The sequence below is a fragment of the Camellia sinensis genome, chromosome 12 (assembly GCF_055761805.1).
Source record: "Camellia sinensis isolate YWXY chromosome 12, ASM5576180v1, whole genome shotgun sequence".
Taxonomy (NCBI): Eukaryota; Viridiplantae; Streptophyta; class Magnoliopsida; order Ericales; family Theaceae; genus Camellia; species Camellia sinensis.
Window position 1 is genome coordinate 1,250,001 of NC_138972.1, and position 15,000 is coordinate 1,265,000.

The following is a 15,000-nucleotide window of genomic DNA, read 5'->3' on the forward strand; positions in this document are numbered from 1 at the left end:
AATGCAAATAACAAACGCAACAGGCAACTTTCGAGGGACATACTTTTCGCAACAAGCTTCCACTAGGAAAGCATAGGCAACTCGTTCGAACGTCAAAGCCAACCAAATGGCAATTACCCGAGGGACACGCTTTTCGCAAGGCACCTTCAACTAGGGAAGCGCAAGCAACCCGAAGGCGAGTCGAAGACAACCCGAGGGACATGGAGGAATGCACCAGTGGAGTTCGCTGCACAGGCAGGGATCCGTCCAACTCGCACAAACCGAACACAACTCACGCGCCACGACGTACACTGTGCACCAGCCCCCCAAAACGAATCACCCCCCGAAGGACCAAGAAGCCCGACGAACGCGCGAAAACATTTAGAGAGGCCGAGCAAGCACCGGTTAGCGCGAATGCAAATAACAAACGCAACAGGCAACTTTCGAGGGACATACTTCTCGCAACAAGCTTCCACAAGGAAAGCACAGGCAACTCGTTCGCACGCCAAAGCCAACCAAATGGCAATTTAACCGAGGGACATGCATTTCGCAAGGCAACTTGTACAATTACCCGAGGGACATGGCATGCTTGCCAAGGCCGTGGCATGACATGCTGCTGGCCAAGGCCGGGCATGCCATGCTGCTGGACAAGGCCGTGGCAAGGCATGCTGATGGCCGAGGCCGTGGCAAGGCATGCTGATGGCCGAGGCCGTGGCGTGGCATGCCATGCTGCTGGACGAGGCCGTGGCAAGGCATGCTGCTGGCCAAGGCGTTGGCATGGCATGCTGCTGCCGACCAAGGCTTGGGCTTGCCATGCTGCCGGCCAAGGCCGCGGCATGCCATGTTGCTGGCCAAGGCCGTGGCATGGCATGCTGCTGGCCAAGGCCGTGGCATGACATGCTGGCCAAGGCCGGGGCATGGCAAGCTGCTTGCCAAGGTCGTGGCATGGCACGCTGCTGGCCAAGGCCGGGGCATAGCACGCTGCTGGCCAAGGCCGTGGCATGACAAGCTTGCCAAGGCCGGGGCATGGCGTGCTGCTGGCCAAGGCTTTGGCATGCCATGTTGCTGGCCAAGGCTGTGGCATGGCATGCTGCTGGCCAAGGCTGTGGCATGGCATGCTGCTGGCCAAGGCCGTGGCATGACATGCTGGCCAAGGCCGGGGCATGGCATGCTGCTGGCCAAGGCCGGGGCATGGCATGCTGCTGGCCAAGGCCGTGGCATGGCATGCTGCTGGCCAAGGCCGGGGCATGACATGCTTGCCAAGGCCAGGGCATGGCATGCTGCTGGCCAAGGCTTTGGCATGCCATGTTGCTGGCCAAGGCTGTGGCATGGCATGCTGGCCTAGGCCAACGTGCCACCGCCACCGCCGCGGGCCGCCACTCGACGCATCCCGTGCTTGGCTATGTAGTTTCGATGCCACAAGCCAATGCCACAAGCCAAGCGATGGCATGTGCCAAGCGCCCGCCTAGGCATAGGCGTGGCCTGTGGCCTGGCCATGCTGGCCAGCCTTAAGGGAGGTGCCCCCCCCTTATAATAGCCTGTTAAGCCCTTTTCAATCTGGCAGGAGGAAACATCAAGCATGTTCGAGGAGTCATAATGGGGTTTTTTTAAAAAGTAATGGTTTTTTGCCAAAACTTTCAACATGAAAGTTGTATGAAATAATTTAATACACCATAAAAAAAATTATAAAAAAATATTTGGCCACCGGAATATTTTATTTTAATTTATTTCAATTTTAATACTTAAAAAATAATAAAAATTACTAAAAATACTCAAAAAATTCTAGAAAAATTCCAACAATTATAAGATGAGGCACTAGTAATTATAGTAATTTTTTTAATTATTTTTTTATTTTTAATTTATTTTATTATAATTTTTATGAGTAAATAAATAATTAAAAAGCCGACGAACGTGCAAAAACTCTTAGAGAAACCCAGCAAGCATCGGATAGCTCGAGAATGCAAATAACAAACGCAACAGGCAACTTCCGAGGGACATACTTTTCCCAACAAGCTTCCACTGGGGAAAGCACTAGCAACGTGTTCGCAAGTCAAAGGCAACCAAACGGCTATTACCCGAGGGACAAGCATTTCGCAGGGCAACATATACGTAAGTCAAAGCCAAACCAAATGGCAATTACACGAGGGACAGGATTGCTTGCCAAGGGCGTGGCATGCGATGTTCTAGCCCAAGGCCAAGGCACGCCACGCTGCGGGACAAGGCCGTGGCAAGACATGCGGCTGGCCTTGGCCTTGGCATGGCATGCCGCCGGCTTTGGCTGGGCTGCGTTGGCCTTGCCATGGAATGTTGCTGGCTTTGGATGGGCTGCCTTGGCCTTGGCCTTGGCCGTGGCATGGCATGCTGCTGGCCTTGGCCTTGGCCTTGGCATGGCATGCTGCTGGCTTTGGCTGGGCTGCCTTGGCCGTGGCATGGCATGCTGCTGGCCTTGGCCTTGGCATGGCATGCTGCCGGCTTTGGCTGGGCTGCCTTGGCCGTGGCATGGCATGCTGCTGGCCTAGGCCTTGGCATGGCATGCTGCTGGCTTTGGCTGGGCTGCCTTGGCCGTGGCATGGCAAGCTGCTGGCCTAGGCCTTGGCATGGCATGCTGCTGGCCTAGGCCTTGGCATGGCATGCTGCTGGCTTTGGCTGGCAGCCTTGGCCGTGGCATGGCATGCTGCTGGCCTTGGCCTTGGCATGGCATGTTGCTGGCCTTGGCCTTGGCATGGCATGCTGCTGGCTTTGGCTGGGCTGCCTTGGCCGTGGCATGGCATGCTGCTGGCCTTGGCCTTGGCATGGCATGCTGCTGGCTTTGGCTGGCCTGCCTTGGCCGTGGCATGGCATGCTGCTGGCCTAGGCCTTGGCATGGCATGCTGCTGGCTTTGGCTGGCAGCCTTGGCCGTGGCATGGCATGCTGCTGGCCTTGGCCTTGGCATGGCATGCTGCTGGCTTTGGCAGGGCTGCCTTGGCCGTGGCATGGCATGCTGCTGGCCTTGGCCTTGGCATGGCATGCTGCTGGCTTTGGCTGGCCTGCCTTGGCCGTGGCATGGCATGCTGCTGGCCTAGGCCTTGGCATGGCATGCTGCTGGCTTTGGCTGGCCTGCCTTGGCCGTGGCATGGCATGCTGCTGGCCTAGGCCATGGCATGGCATGCTGCTGGCTTTGGCTGGCTGCCTTGGCCGTGGCATGGCATGCTGCTGGCCTTGGCCTTGATATGGCATGCTGCTGGCTTTGGCTGGGCTGCCTTGGCCGTGGCATGGCATGCTGCTGGCCTAGGCCTTGGCATGGCATGCTGCTGGCTTTGGCTGGGCTGCCTTGGCCGTGGCATGGCATGCTGCTGGCCTTGGCGTTGGCATGGCATGCTGCTGGCTTTGGCTGGCCTGCCTTGGCCGTGGCATGGCATGCTGCTGGCCTAGGCCATGGCATGGCATGCTGCTGGCTTTGGCTGGGCTGCCTTGGCCGTGGCATGGCATGCTGCTGGCCTTGGCCTTGGCATGGCATGCTGCTGGCTTTGGCTGGGCTGCCTTGGCCGTGGCATGGCATGCTGCTGGCCTAGGCCTTGGCATGGCATGCTGCTGGCTTTGGCTGGGCTGCCTTGGCCGTGGCATGGCATGCTGCTGGCCTAGGCCTTGGCATGGCATGCTGCTGGCTTTGGCTGGGCTGCCTTGGCCGTGGCATGGCATGCTGCTGGCCTAGGCCTTGGCATGGCATGCTGCTGGCTTTGGCTGGGCTGCCTTGGCCGTGGCATGGCATGCTGCTGGCCTTGGCCTTGGCATGGCATGCTGCTGGCTTTGGCTGGCCTGCCTTGGCCGTGGCATGGCATGCTGGTGGCCTAGGCCTTGGCATGGCATGCAGCTGGCTTTGGCTGGCCTGCCTTGGCCGTGGCATGGCATGCTGGTGGCCTAGGCCTTGGCATGGCATGCTGCTGGCTTTGGCTGGCCTGCCTTGGCCGTGGCATGGCATGCTGCTGGCCTAGGCCTTGGCATGGGATGCTGCTGGCTTTGGCTGGGCTGCCTTGGCCGTGGCATGGCATGCTGCTGGCCTAGGCCTTGGCATGGCATGCTGCTGGCTTTGGCTGGGCTGCCTTGGCCGTGGCATGGCATGCTGCTGGCCTTGGCCTTGGCATGGCATGCTGCTGGCTTTGGCTGGCCTGCCTTGGCCGTGGCATGGCATGCTGCTGGCCTAGGCCTTGGCATGGCATGCTGCTGGCTTTGGCTGGGCTGCCTTGGCCGTGGCATGGCATGCTGCTGGCCTTGGCCTTGGCATGGCATGCTGCTGGCTTTGGCTGGGCTGCCTTGGCCGTGGCATGGCATGCTGCTGGCCTTGGCATGGCATGCTGCTGGCCTTGGCCTTGGCATGGCATGCTGCTGGCTTTGGCTGGGCTGCCTTGGCCGTGGCATGGCATTCTGCTGGCCTAGGCCTTGGCATGGCATGCTGCTGGCTTTGGCTGGGCTGCCTTGGCCGTGGCATGGCATGCTGCTGGCCTTGGCCTTGGCATGGCATGCTGCTGGCTTTGGCTGGCCTGCCTTGGCCGTGGCATGGCCTGCTGCTGGCCTTGGCCTTGGCATGGCATGCTGCTGGCTTTGGCTGGGCTGCCTTGGCCGTGGCATGGCATGCTGCTGGCCTTGGCATGGCATGCTGCTGGCCTTGGCCTTGGCATGGCATGCTGCTGGCTTTGGCTGGGCTGCCTTGGCCGTGGCATGGCATGCTGCTGGCCTAGGCCTTGGCATGGCATGCTGCTGGCTTTGGCTGGGCTGCCTTGGCCGTGGCATGGCATGCTGCTGGCCTTGGCCTTGGCATGGCATGCTGCTGGCTTTGGCTGGGCTGCCTTGGCCGTGGCATGGCATGCTGCTGGCCTAGGCCTTGGCATGGCATGCTGCTGGCTTTGGCTGGGCTGCCTTGGCCGTGGCATGGCATGCTGCTGGCCTAGGCCTTGGCATGGCATGCTGCTGGCCTAGGCCTTGGCATGGCATGCTGCTGGCTTTGGCTGGCAGCCTTGGCCGTGGCATGGCATGCTGCTGGGCTTGGCCTTGGCATGGCATGCTGCTGGCTTTGGCTGGGCTGCCTTGGCCGTGGCATGGCATGCTGCTGGCCTTGGCCTTGGCATGGCATGCTGCTGGCTTTGGCTGGCCTGCCTTGGCCGTGGCATGGCATGCTGCTGGCCTAGGCCTTGGCATGGCATGCTGCTGGCTTTGGCTGGCAGCCTTGGCCGTGGCATGGCATGCTGCTGGCCTTGGCCTTGGCATGGCATGCTGCTGGCTTTGGCAGGGCTGCCTTGGCCGTGGCATGGCATGCTGCTGGCCTTGGCCTTGGCATGGCATGCTGCTGGCTTTGGCTGGCCTACCTTGGCCGTGGCATGGCATGCTGCTGGCCTAGGCCTTGGCATGGCATGCTGCTGGCTTTGGCTGGGCTGCCTTGGCCGTGGCATGGCATGCTGCTAGCCTAGGCCATGGCATGGCATGCTGCTGGCTTTGGCTGGGCTGCCTTGGCCGTGGCATGGCATGCTGCTGGCCTTGGCCTTGATATGGCATGCTGCTGGCTTTGGCTGGGCTGCCTTGGCCGTGGCATGGCATGCTGCTGGCCTAGGCCTTGGCATGGCGTGCTGCTGGCTTTGGCTGGGCTGCATTGGCCGTGGCATGGCATGCTGCTGGCCTTGGCGTTGGCATGGCATGCTGCTGGCTTTGGCTGGCCTGCCTTGGCCGTGGCATGGCATGCTGCTGGCCTAGGCCATGGCATGGCATGCTGCTGGCTTTGGCTGGGCTGCCTTGGCCGTGGCATGGCATGCTGCTGGCCTTGGCCTTGGCCTGGCATGCTGCTGGCTTTGGCTGGGCTGCCTTGGCCGTGGCATGGCATGCTGCTGGCCTAGGCCTTGGCATGGCATGCTGCTGGCTTTGGCTGGCCTGCCTTGGCCGTGGCATGGCATGCTGCTGGCCTAGGCCTTGGCCTGGCATGCTGCTGGCCTTGGCCTTGGCATGGCATGCTGCTGGCTTTGGCTGGCCTGCCTTGGCCGTGGCATGGCATGCTGGTGGCCTAGGCCTTGGCATGGCATGCTGCTGGCTTTGGCTGGCCTGCCTTGGCCGAGGCATGGCATGCTGCTGGCCTAGGCCTTGGAATGGCATGCTGCTGGCTTTGGCTGGGCTGCCTTGGCCGTGGCATGGCATGCTGCTGGCCTAGGCCTTGGCATGGCATGCTGCTGGCCTAGGCCTTGGCATGGCATGCTGCTGGCTTTGGCTGGCAGCCTTGGCCGTGGCATGGCATGCTGCTGGCCTTGGCCTTGGCATGGCATGCTGCTGGCTTTGGCTGGGCTGCCTTGGCCGTGGCATGGCATGCTGCTGGCCTTGGCCTTGGCATGGCATGCTGCTGGCTTTGGCTGGGCTGCCTTGGCCGTGGCATGGCATGCTGCTGGCCTAGGCCTTTCCATGGCATGCTGCTGGCTTTGGCTGGCAGCCTTGGCCGTGGCATGGCATGCTGCTGGCCTTGGCCTTGGCATGGCATGCTGCTGGTTTTGGCAGGGCTGCCTTGGCCGTGGCATGGCATGCTGCTGGCCTTGGCCTTGGCATGGCATGCTGCTGGCTTTGGCTGGCCTACCTTGGCCGTGGCATGGCATGCTGCTGGCCTAGGCCTTGGCATGGCATGCTGCTGGCTTTGGCTGGGCTGCCTTGGCCGTGGCATGGCATGCTGCTGGCCTAGGCCATGGCATGGCATGCTGCTGGCTTTGGCTGGGCTGCCTTGGCCGTGGCATGGCATGCTGCTGGCCTTGGCCTTGAGATGGCATGCTGCTGGCTTTGGCTGGGCTGCCTTGGCCGTGGCATGGCATGCTGCTGGCCTAGGCCTTGGCATGGCGTGCTGCTGGCTTTGGCTGGGCTGCCTTGGCCGTGGCATGGCATGCTGCTGGCCTTGGCGTTGGCATGGCCTGCTGCTGGCTTTGGCTGGCCTGCCTTGGCCGTGGCATGGCATGCTGCTGGCCTAGGCCATGGCATGGCATGCTGCTGGCTTTGGCTGGGCTGCCTTGGCCGTGGCATGGCATGCTGCTGGCCTTGGCCTTGGCCTGGCATGCTGCTGGCTTTGGCTGGGCTGCCTTGGCCGTGGCATGGCATGCTGCTGGCCTAGGCCTTGGCATGGCGTGCTGCTGGCTTTGGCTGGGCTGCCTTGGCCGTGGCATGGCATGCTGCTGGCCTTGGCGTTGGCATGGCCTGCTGCTGGCTTTGGCTGGCCTGCCTTGGCCGTGGCATGGCATGCTGCTGGCCTAGGCCATGGCATGGCATGCTGCTGGCTTTGGCTGGGCTGCCTTGGCCGTGGCATGGCATGCTGCTGGCCTTGGCCTTGGCCTGGCATGCTGCTGGCTTTGGCTGGGCTGCCTTGGCCGTGGCATGGCATGCTGCTGGCCTAGGCCTTGGCATGGCATGCTGCTGGCTTTGGCTGGCCTGCCTTGGCCGTGGCATGGCATGCTGCTGGCCTAGGCCTTGGCCTGGCATGCTGCTGGCTTTGGCTGGCCTGCCTTGGCCGTGGCATGGCATGCTGCTGGCCTTGGCCTTGGCATGGCATGCTGCTGGCTTTGGCTGGCCTACCTTGGCCGTGGCATGGCATGCTGCTGGCCTAGGCCTTGGCATGGCATGCTGCTGGCTTTGGCTGGCCTGCCTTGGCCGAGGCATGGCATGCTGCTGGCCTAGGCCTTGGCATGGCATGCTGCTGGCTTTGGCTGGCCTGCCTTGGCCGTGGCATGGCATGCTGCTGGCCTAGGCCTTGGCATGGCATGCTGCTGGCTTTGGCTGGGCTGCCTTGGCCGTGGCATGGCATGCTGCAGGCCTTGGCCTTGGCATGGCATGCTGCTGGCTTTGGCTGGGCTGCCTTGGCCGTGGCATGGCATGCTGCTGGCCTTGGCCTTGGCATGGCATGCTGCTGGCTTTGGCTGGGCTGCCTTGGCCGTGGCATGGCATGCTGCTGGCCTTGGCCTTGGCATGGCATGCTGCTGGCTTTGGCTTGCCTGGCTTGCCGTGGCATGGCATGCTGCTGGCCTAGGCCTTGGCATGGCATGCTGCTGGCTTTTGCTGGCCTGCCATGCCCGTGGCATCGCATGCTGCTGGCCTTGGCCTTGGCATGGCATGCTGCTGGCTTTGGCTGGGCTGCCTTGGCCGTGGCATGGCATGCTGCTGGCTTTGGCTGGGCTGCCTTCGCCGTGGCATGCCATGCTGCTGGCCTTGGCCTTGGGGCTGGGCTGCCTTGGCTGCGGTTCTTATCACTAGACGTGCGTTGCGTGCGAAGTCGTGCAAAGGCGTGCGCGACCATGCGCGCAACACGCGCACCGTGGTCAAAAGACCACGCGCGCGGTATTCGCACAGGCCACGCTGCCCACGCCGCTGGCATGCCAGGCCAGGCTGCCCTGGCCGGCCGCATGCCAGGCCGCCCAGGCCGTGCGCATGCCATGCCGTGCTGCCCAGGCCGGCTGCATGCCAGGCCGCCCAGGCCGTGCGCATGCCATGCCGTGCTGCCCACGCCGCGGGCATGCCAGGCCAGCTGCATGCCAGGCCGCCCAGGCCGTGCGCATGCCATGCCGTGCTGCCCACGCCGCGGGCATGCCAGGCCGGCTGCATGCCAGGCCGCCCAGGCCGTGCGCATGCCATGCCGTGCTGCCCATGCCGCGCGCATGCCAGGCCGCCCACGCCCGCGCGCATGCCACGCCATGCTGCCCAAGGCCGCGCCCAGGCCGCGCAAGGCCGCGCCCAGGCCGCCCAAGGCCGCGCAAGGCCGCGCCCAGGCCGCGCAAGGCCGCGCCCAGGCCGCGCCCAGGCCGCCCAAGGCCGCGCCCAGGCCGCGCAAGGCCGCCCAAGGCCGCCCAAGGCCGCGGTCCAGGCCGCCCAAGGCCGCGGCCGAGCCGCCCCAGGCCGCAGCCCAGGCCGCGGTCGAGCCGCAGTGCATGTAACCCAAGGCCGCAGCCCAGGCCGCGCCCAACATGGGGCGTACCTGCCACTGCCTTGCCCTGGGCAAGGGAGGTGCCCCCCCCTTATAATAGCCTGTTAAGCCCTTTTCAATCTGGCAGGAGGAAACATCAAGCATGTTCGAGGAGTCATAATGGGGTTTTTTTAAAAAGTAATGGTTTTTTGCCAAAACTTTCAACATGAAAGTTGTAGGAAATAATTTAATACACCATAAAAAAAATTAAAAAAAATATTTTTTTACAGAAAATATTTTATTTTAATTTATTTCGATATTAATACTTAAAAAATAATAAAAATTAATAAAAATGGTCAAAAATTATGGAAAAATTCCCATAATTAAAGGATGATTCACTAGTAATTATAGAAATTATTAAATTATTTTTTTCATTTTTTTTATTTTATTTTGATTTTTTTATGCCAAATAAGGGCTTTAAAAATTCGAAAAGCTTCAGAAAAATTGCAAAAAAATAGGGAATGACATTTAAAATTGATTGTAGTGCATTTTTAATTGTGTTGCACGGTTTGGGTAAGATTATAAAAGAATCATGTTCAAAAAGATCGATCGAGGCGGTGGCACGCCATGGCCTTGGCCTTGGCCTTGGCCATGCCTTGCACAGGGACTTGGCCTTGCCCACTGCCTTGGCCTTGGCTTTGGCCTTGGCCTTGGCATGGCATGGCATGCTCGCCGAGGCCGTGGCATGCCTTGCTGCTAGCCAAGGCCGTGGCGTGGCATGCTCGCCCAGCCCGTGGCATGCCGTGCTCGCCCAGCCCGTGGCACGCCATGTTGGCCCAAGGCATTGGCATGGCATGCCGGCCAAGGCATGCTGGCCAACGCTGCACAAGGCGGTGCCATGGCATGGCATGCTGACCAAGACCGTGCCATGGCATGCTGGGCGAGGCCGGGGCATGGCATGCTGGCCGAGGCCGTGGCTTGCCATGCCGCCACGGCCGTGGCATGCCGGGCAACGGACCGGCATGACCCAGCCCGTGGCACGCCATGTTGGCCCAAGGCATTGGCATGGCATGCCGGCCAAGGCATGCTGGCCAACGCTGCGGCACGGCGTGCTGGACAAGGCGGTGCCATGGCATGGCATGCTGACCAAGACAGTGCCATGGCATGCTGGCCGAGGCCGTGGCATGGCATGCTGGCCGAGGCCGTGGCTTGCCATGCCGCCACGGCCGTGGCATGCTGGGCAACGGACCGGCATGGCATGCTGGCCGTGGCGGTGGCACGACATGCTGGCCAAGGCAGTGGCATGGCATGTTGGCCAAGGCTAAGGCATGGCACGCTGTGGCATGGCACGCTGGCCAAGGCAGTCGCAAGGCATGCGGGCCGAGGCCGCGGCACGGCCCGCTGGGCAACGCGGTGGCATGGCATGCTGGGCAACGCCGTGGCAAGGCATGCGGGCCGAGGCCTTGGCATGGCATGCGGGCCGAGGCCGTGGCATGGCATGCGGGCCGAGGCCGTGGCAAGGCATGCGGGCCGAGGCCGTGGCATGGCATGCGGGCCGAGGCCGTGGCGTGGCATGGCATGGCATGTTGGGCAACGCCGTGGCAAGACATGCGGGCCGAGGCCGTGGCAAGGCATGTTGGGCAACGCCCTGGCAAGCCATGCGGGCCGGGGCCGTGGCGTGGCATGTTGGCCAAGGCCAAGGCATGGCACGCCGGGCAACGCGGTGCATTGGCATGCTGGGCAGCGCGGTGGCAAGGCATGGGGGCCGAGGCCGTGGCATGGCATGTTGGGCAACGCCGTGGCAAGACATGCGGGCCGAGGCCGTGGCATGGCATGCGGGCCGAGGCCGTCCGTGGCATGGCATGCGGGCCGAGGCCGTGGCACGACATGTTGGCCAAGGCTAAGGCATGGCACGCCGGGCAACGCGGTGGCATGGCATGCTGGGCAACGCGGTGGCAAGGCATGCGGGCCGAGGCCGTGGCATGGCATGTTGGGCAACGCCGTAGAAGGGCATGCGGGCCGAGGCCGTGGCATGGCATGCGGGCCGAGGCCGTGGCATGGCATGTTGGGCGACGCCGTAGCAAGGCATGCGGGCCGAGGCCGTGGCATGTCATGCGGGCCGAGGCCGTGGCATGGCATGCGGGCCGAGGCCGTGGCATGGCATGTTGGCCGAGGCCGTGGCAAGGCATGCGGGCCGAGGCCGTGGCATGGCATGGCATGTTTGGCAACGCCGTGGCAAGACATGCGGGCCGTGGCATGGCATGGCATGCGGGCCGAGGCCGTGGCACGACATGTTGGCCAAGGCTAAGGCATGGCACGCCAGGCAACGCGGTGGCATGGCACGCCGGGCAACGCGGTGGCAAGGCATGCGGGCCGGGGCCGGGGCATGGCATGTTGGGCGACGCCGTAGCAAGGCATGCGGTCCGAGGCCGTGGCATGTCATGCGGGCCGAGGCCATGGCATGGCATGCGGGCCGAGGCCGTGGCATGGCATGTTGGGCGACGCCGTAGCAAGGCATGCGGGCCGAGGCCGTGGCATGGCATGCGGGCCGAGGCCGTGGCATGGCATGTTGGCCGAGGCCGTGGCAAGGCATGCGGGCCGAGGCCGTGGCATGGCATGTTTGGCAACGCCGTGGCAAGACATGCGGGCCGTGGCATGGCATGGCATGCGGGCCGAGGCCGTGGCACGACATGTTGGCCAAGGCTAAGGCATGGCACGCCGGGCAACGCGGTGGCATGGCACGCCGGGCAACGCGGTGGCAAGGCATGCGGGCCGGGGCCGTGGCATGGCATGTTGGGCGACGCCGTAGCAAGGCATGCGGTCCGAGGCCGTGGCATGTCATGCGGGCCGAGGCCATGGCTTGGCATGCGGGCCGAGGCCGTGGCATGGCATGTTGGGCGACGCCGTAGCAAGGCATGCGGGCCGAGGCCGTGGCATGTCATGCGAGCCGAGGCCGTGGCATGGCATGCGGGCCGAGGCCGTGGCATGGCAAGTTGGGCGACGTCGTGGCAAGGCATGCGGGCCGAGGCCGTGGCATGTCACGCGGGCCGAGGCCGTGGCATGGCATGCGGGCAGAGGCCGTGGCATGGCATGCTGGGCGACGCCGTCGCAAGGCATGAGGGCCGTGGCATGGCATGGCATGCGGGCCGAGGCCGTGGCACGACATGTTGGCCAAGGCTAAGGCATGGCACGCCGGGCAACGCGGTGGCATGGCATGCTGGGCAACGCGGTGGCAAGGCATGCGGGCCGGGGCCGTGGCATGGCATGTTGGCCAACGTCGTAGCAAGGCATGCGGGCCGAGGCCGAGGCCGTGGCACGGCATGCGGGCCGAGGCTGTGGCATGGCATGTTGGGCGACGCCGTAGCAAGGCATGCGGTCCGAGGCCGTGGCATGTCATGCCGGCCGACGCCGTGGCATGGCATGCGGGCCGAGGCCGTGGCATGGCATGTTGGGCGACGCCGTAGGAAGGCATGCGGTCCGAGGCCGTGGCATGTCATGCGGGCCGAGGCCGTGGCATGGCATGCGGGCCGAGGCCGTGGCATGGCATGTTGGGCGACGCCGTAGCAAGGCATGCGGGCCAAGGCCGTGCCGTGGCATGCGGGCCGAGGCCGTGGCATGGCATGCGGGCCGAGGCCGTGGCATGGCATGTTGGGCGACGCCGTAGCAAGGCATGCGGTCCGAGGCCGTGGCATGGCATGCGGGCCGAGGCCGTGGCATGGCATGCGGGCCGAGGCCGTGGCATGGCATGTTGGGCGACGCCGTAGCAAGGCATGCGGGCCGAGGCCGTGGCATGTCATGCGCGCCGAGGCCGTGGCATGGCATGCGGGCCGAGGCCGTGGCATGGCAAGTTGGGCGACGTCGTGGCAAGGCATGCGGGCCGAGGCCGTGGCATGGCATGCGGGCCGAGGCCGTGGCAAGGCATGTTGGGCGACGCCGTCGCAAGGCATGCGGGCCGAGGCCGTGGCATGTCATGCGGGCCGAGGCCGTGGCATGGCATGCGGGCCGAGGCCGTGGCATGGCATGTTGGGCGACGCCGTCGCAAGGCATGCGGGCCGAGGCCGTGGCATGGCATGCGGGCCGAGGCCGTGGCATGGCATGTTGGGCGACGCCGTAGCAAGGCATGCGGTCTGAGGCCGTGGCATGTCATGCGGGCCGAGGCCGTGGCATGGCATGCAGGCCGAGGCCGTGGCATGGCATGTTGGGCGACGCCGTAGCAAGGCATGCGGGCCGAGGCCGTGCCGTGGCATGCGGGCCGAGGCCGTGGCATGGCATGTTGGGCGACGCCGTAGCAAGGCATGCGGTCCGAGGCCGTGGCATGTCATGCGGGCCGAGGCCGTGGCATGGCATGCGGGCCGAGGCCGTGGCATGGCATGTTGGGCGACGCTGTAGCAAGGCATGCGGGCCGAGGCCGTGGCATGTCATGCGGGCCGAGGCCGTGGCATGGCATGCGGGCCGAGGCCGTGGCAAGGCATGTTGGGCGACGCCGTAGCAAGGCATGCGGGCCGAGGCCGTGGCATGTCATGCGGGCCGAGGCCGTGGCACGTCATGCGGGCCGAGGCCGTGGCATGGCATGTTTGGCAACGCCGTGGCAAGACATGCGGGCCGTGGCATGGCATGGCATGCAGGCCGAGGCCGTGGCTCGACATGTTGGCCAAGGCTAAGGCATGGCACGCCGGGCAACGCGGTGGCATGGCATGCTGGGCAACGCGGTGGCAAGGCATGCGGGCCGAGGCCGTGGCATGGCATGTTGGGCGACGCCGTAGCAAGGCATGCGGGCCGAGGCCGTGGCATGTCATGCGGGCCGAGGCCGTGGCATGACATGCGGGCCGAGGCCGTGGCATGGCATGTTGGGCGACGCCGTAGCAAGGCATGCGGGCCGAGGCCGTGGCATGGCATGCGGGCCGAGGCCGTGGCATGGCATGTTGGGCGACGCCGTAGCAAGGCATGCGGTCCGAGGCCGTGGCATGTCATGCGGGCCGAGGCCGTGGCATGGCATGCGGGCCGAGGCCGTGGCATGGCATGTTGGGCGACGCCGTAGCAAGGCATGCGGGCCGAGGCCGTGGCATGTCATGCGCGCCGAGGCCGTGGCATGGCATGCGGGCCGAGGCCGTGGCATGGCAAGTTGGGCGACGTCGTGGCAAGGCATGCGGGCCGAGGCCGTGGCATGGCATGCGGGCCGAGGCCGTGGCAAGGCATGTTGGGCGACGCCGTAGCAAGGCATGCGGGCCGAGGCCGTGGCATGTCATACGGGCCGAGGCCGTGGCATGGCATGCGGGCCGAGGCCGTGGCATGGCATGCAGGCCGAGGCCGTTGCATGGCATGTTGGGCGACGCCGTCGCAAGGCATGCGGTCCGAGGTCGTGGCATGTCATGCGGGCCGAGGCCGTGGCATGGCATGCGGGCCGAGGCCGTGGCATGGCATGTTGGGCGACGCTGTAGCAAGGCATGCGGGCCGAGGCCGTGGCATGTCATGCGGGCCGAGGCCGTGGCATGGCATGCGGGCCGAGGCCGTGGCATGGCAAGTTGGGCGAAGTCGTGGCAAGGCATGCGGGCCGAGGCCGTGGCATGTCATGCGGGCCGAGGTCGTGGCATGGCATGCGGGCCGAGGCCGTGGCAAGGCATGTTGGGCGACGCCGTAGCAAGGCATGCGGGCCGAGGCCGTGGCATGTCATGCGGGCCGAGGCCGTGGCACGTCATGCGGGCCGAGGCCGTGGCATGGCATGTTTGGCAACGCCGTGGCAAGACATGCGGGCCGTGGCATGGCATGGCATGCGGGCCGAGGCCGTGGCTCGACATGTTGGCCAAGGCTAAGGCATGGCACGCCGGGCAACGCGGTGGCATGGCATGCTGGGCAACGCGGTGGCAAGGCATGCGGGCCGAGGCCGTGGCATGGCATGTTGGGCGACGCCGTAGCAAGGCATGCGGGCCGAGGCCGTGGCATGTCATGCGGGCCGAGGCCGTGGCATGGCATGCGGGCCGAGGCCGTGGCATGGCATGTTGGGCGACGCCGTAGCAAGGCATGCGGGCCGAGGCCGTGGCATGGCATGCGGGCCGAGGCCGTGGCATGGCATGTTGGGCGACGCCGTAGCAAGGCATGCGGTCCGAGGCCGTGGCATGTCATGCGGGCCGAGGCCGTG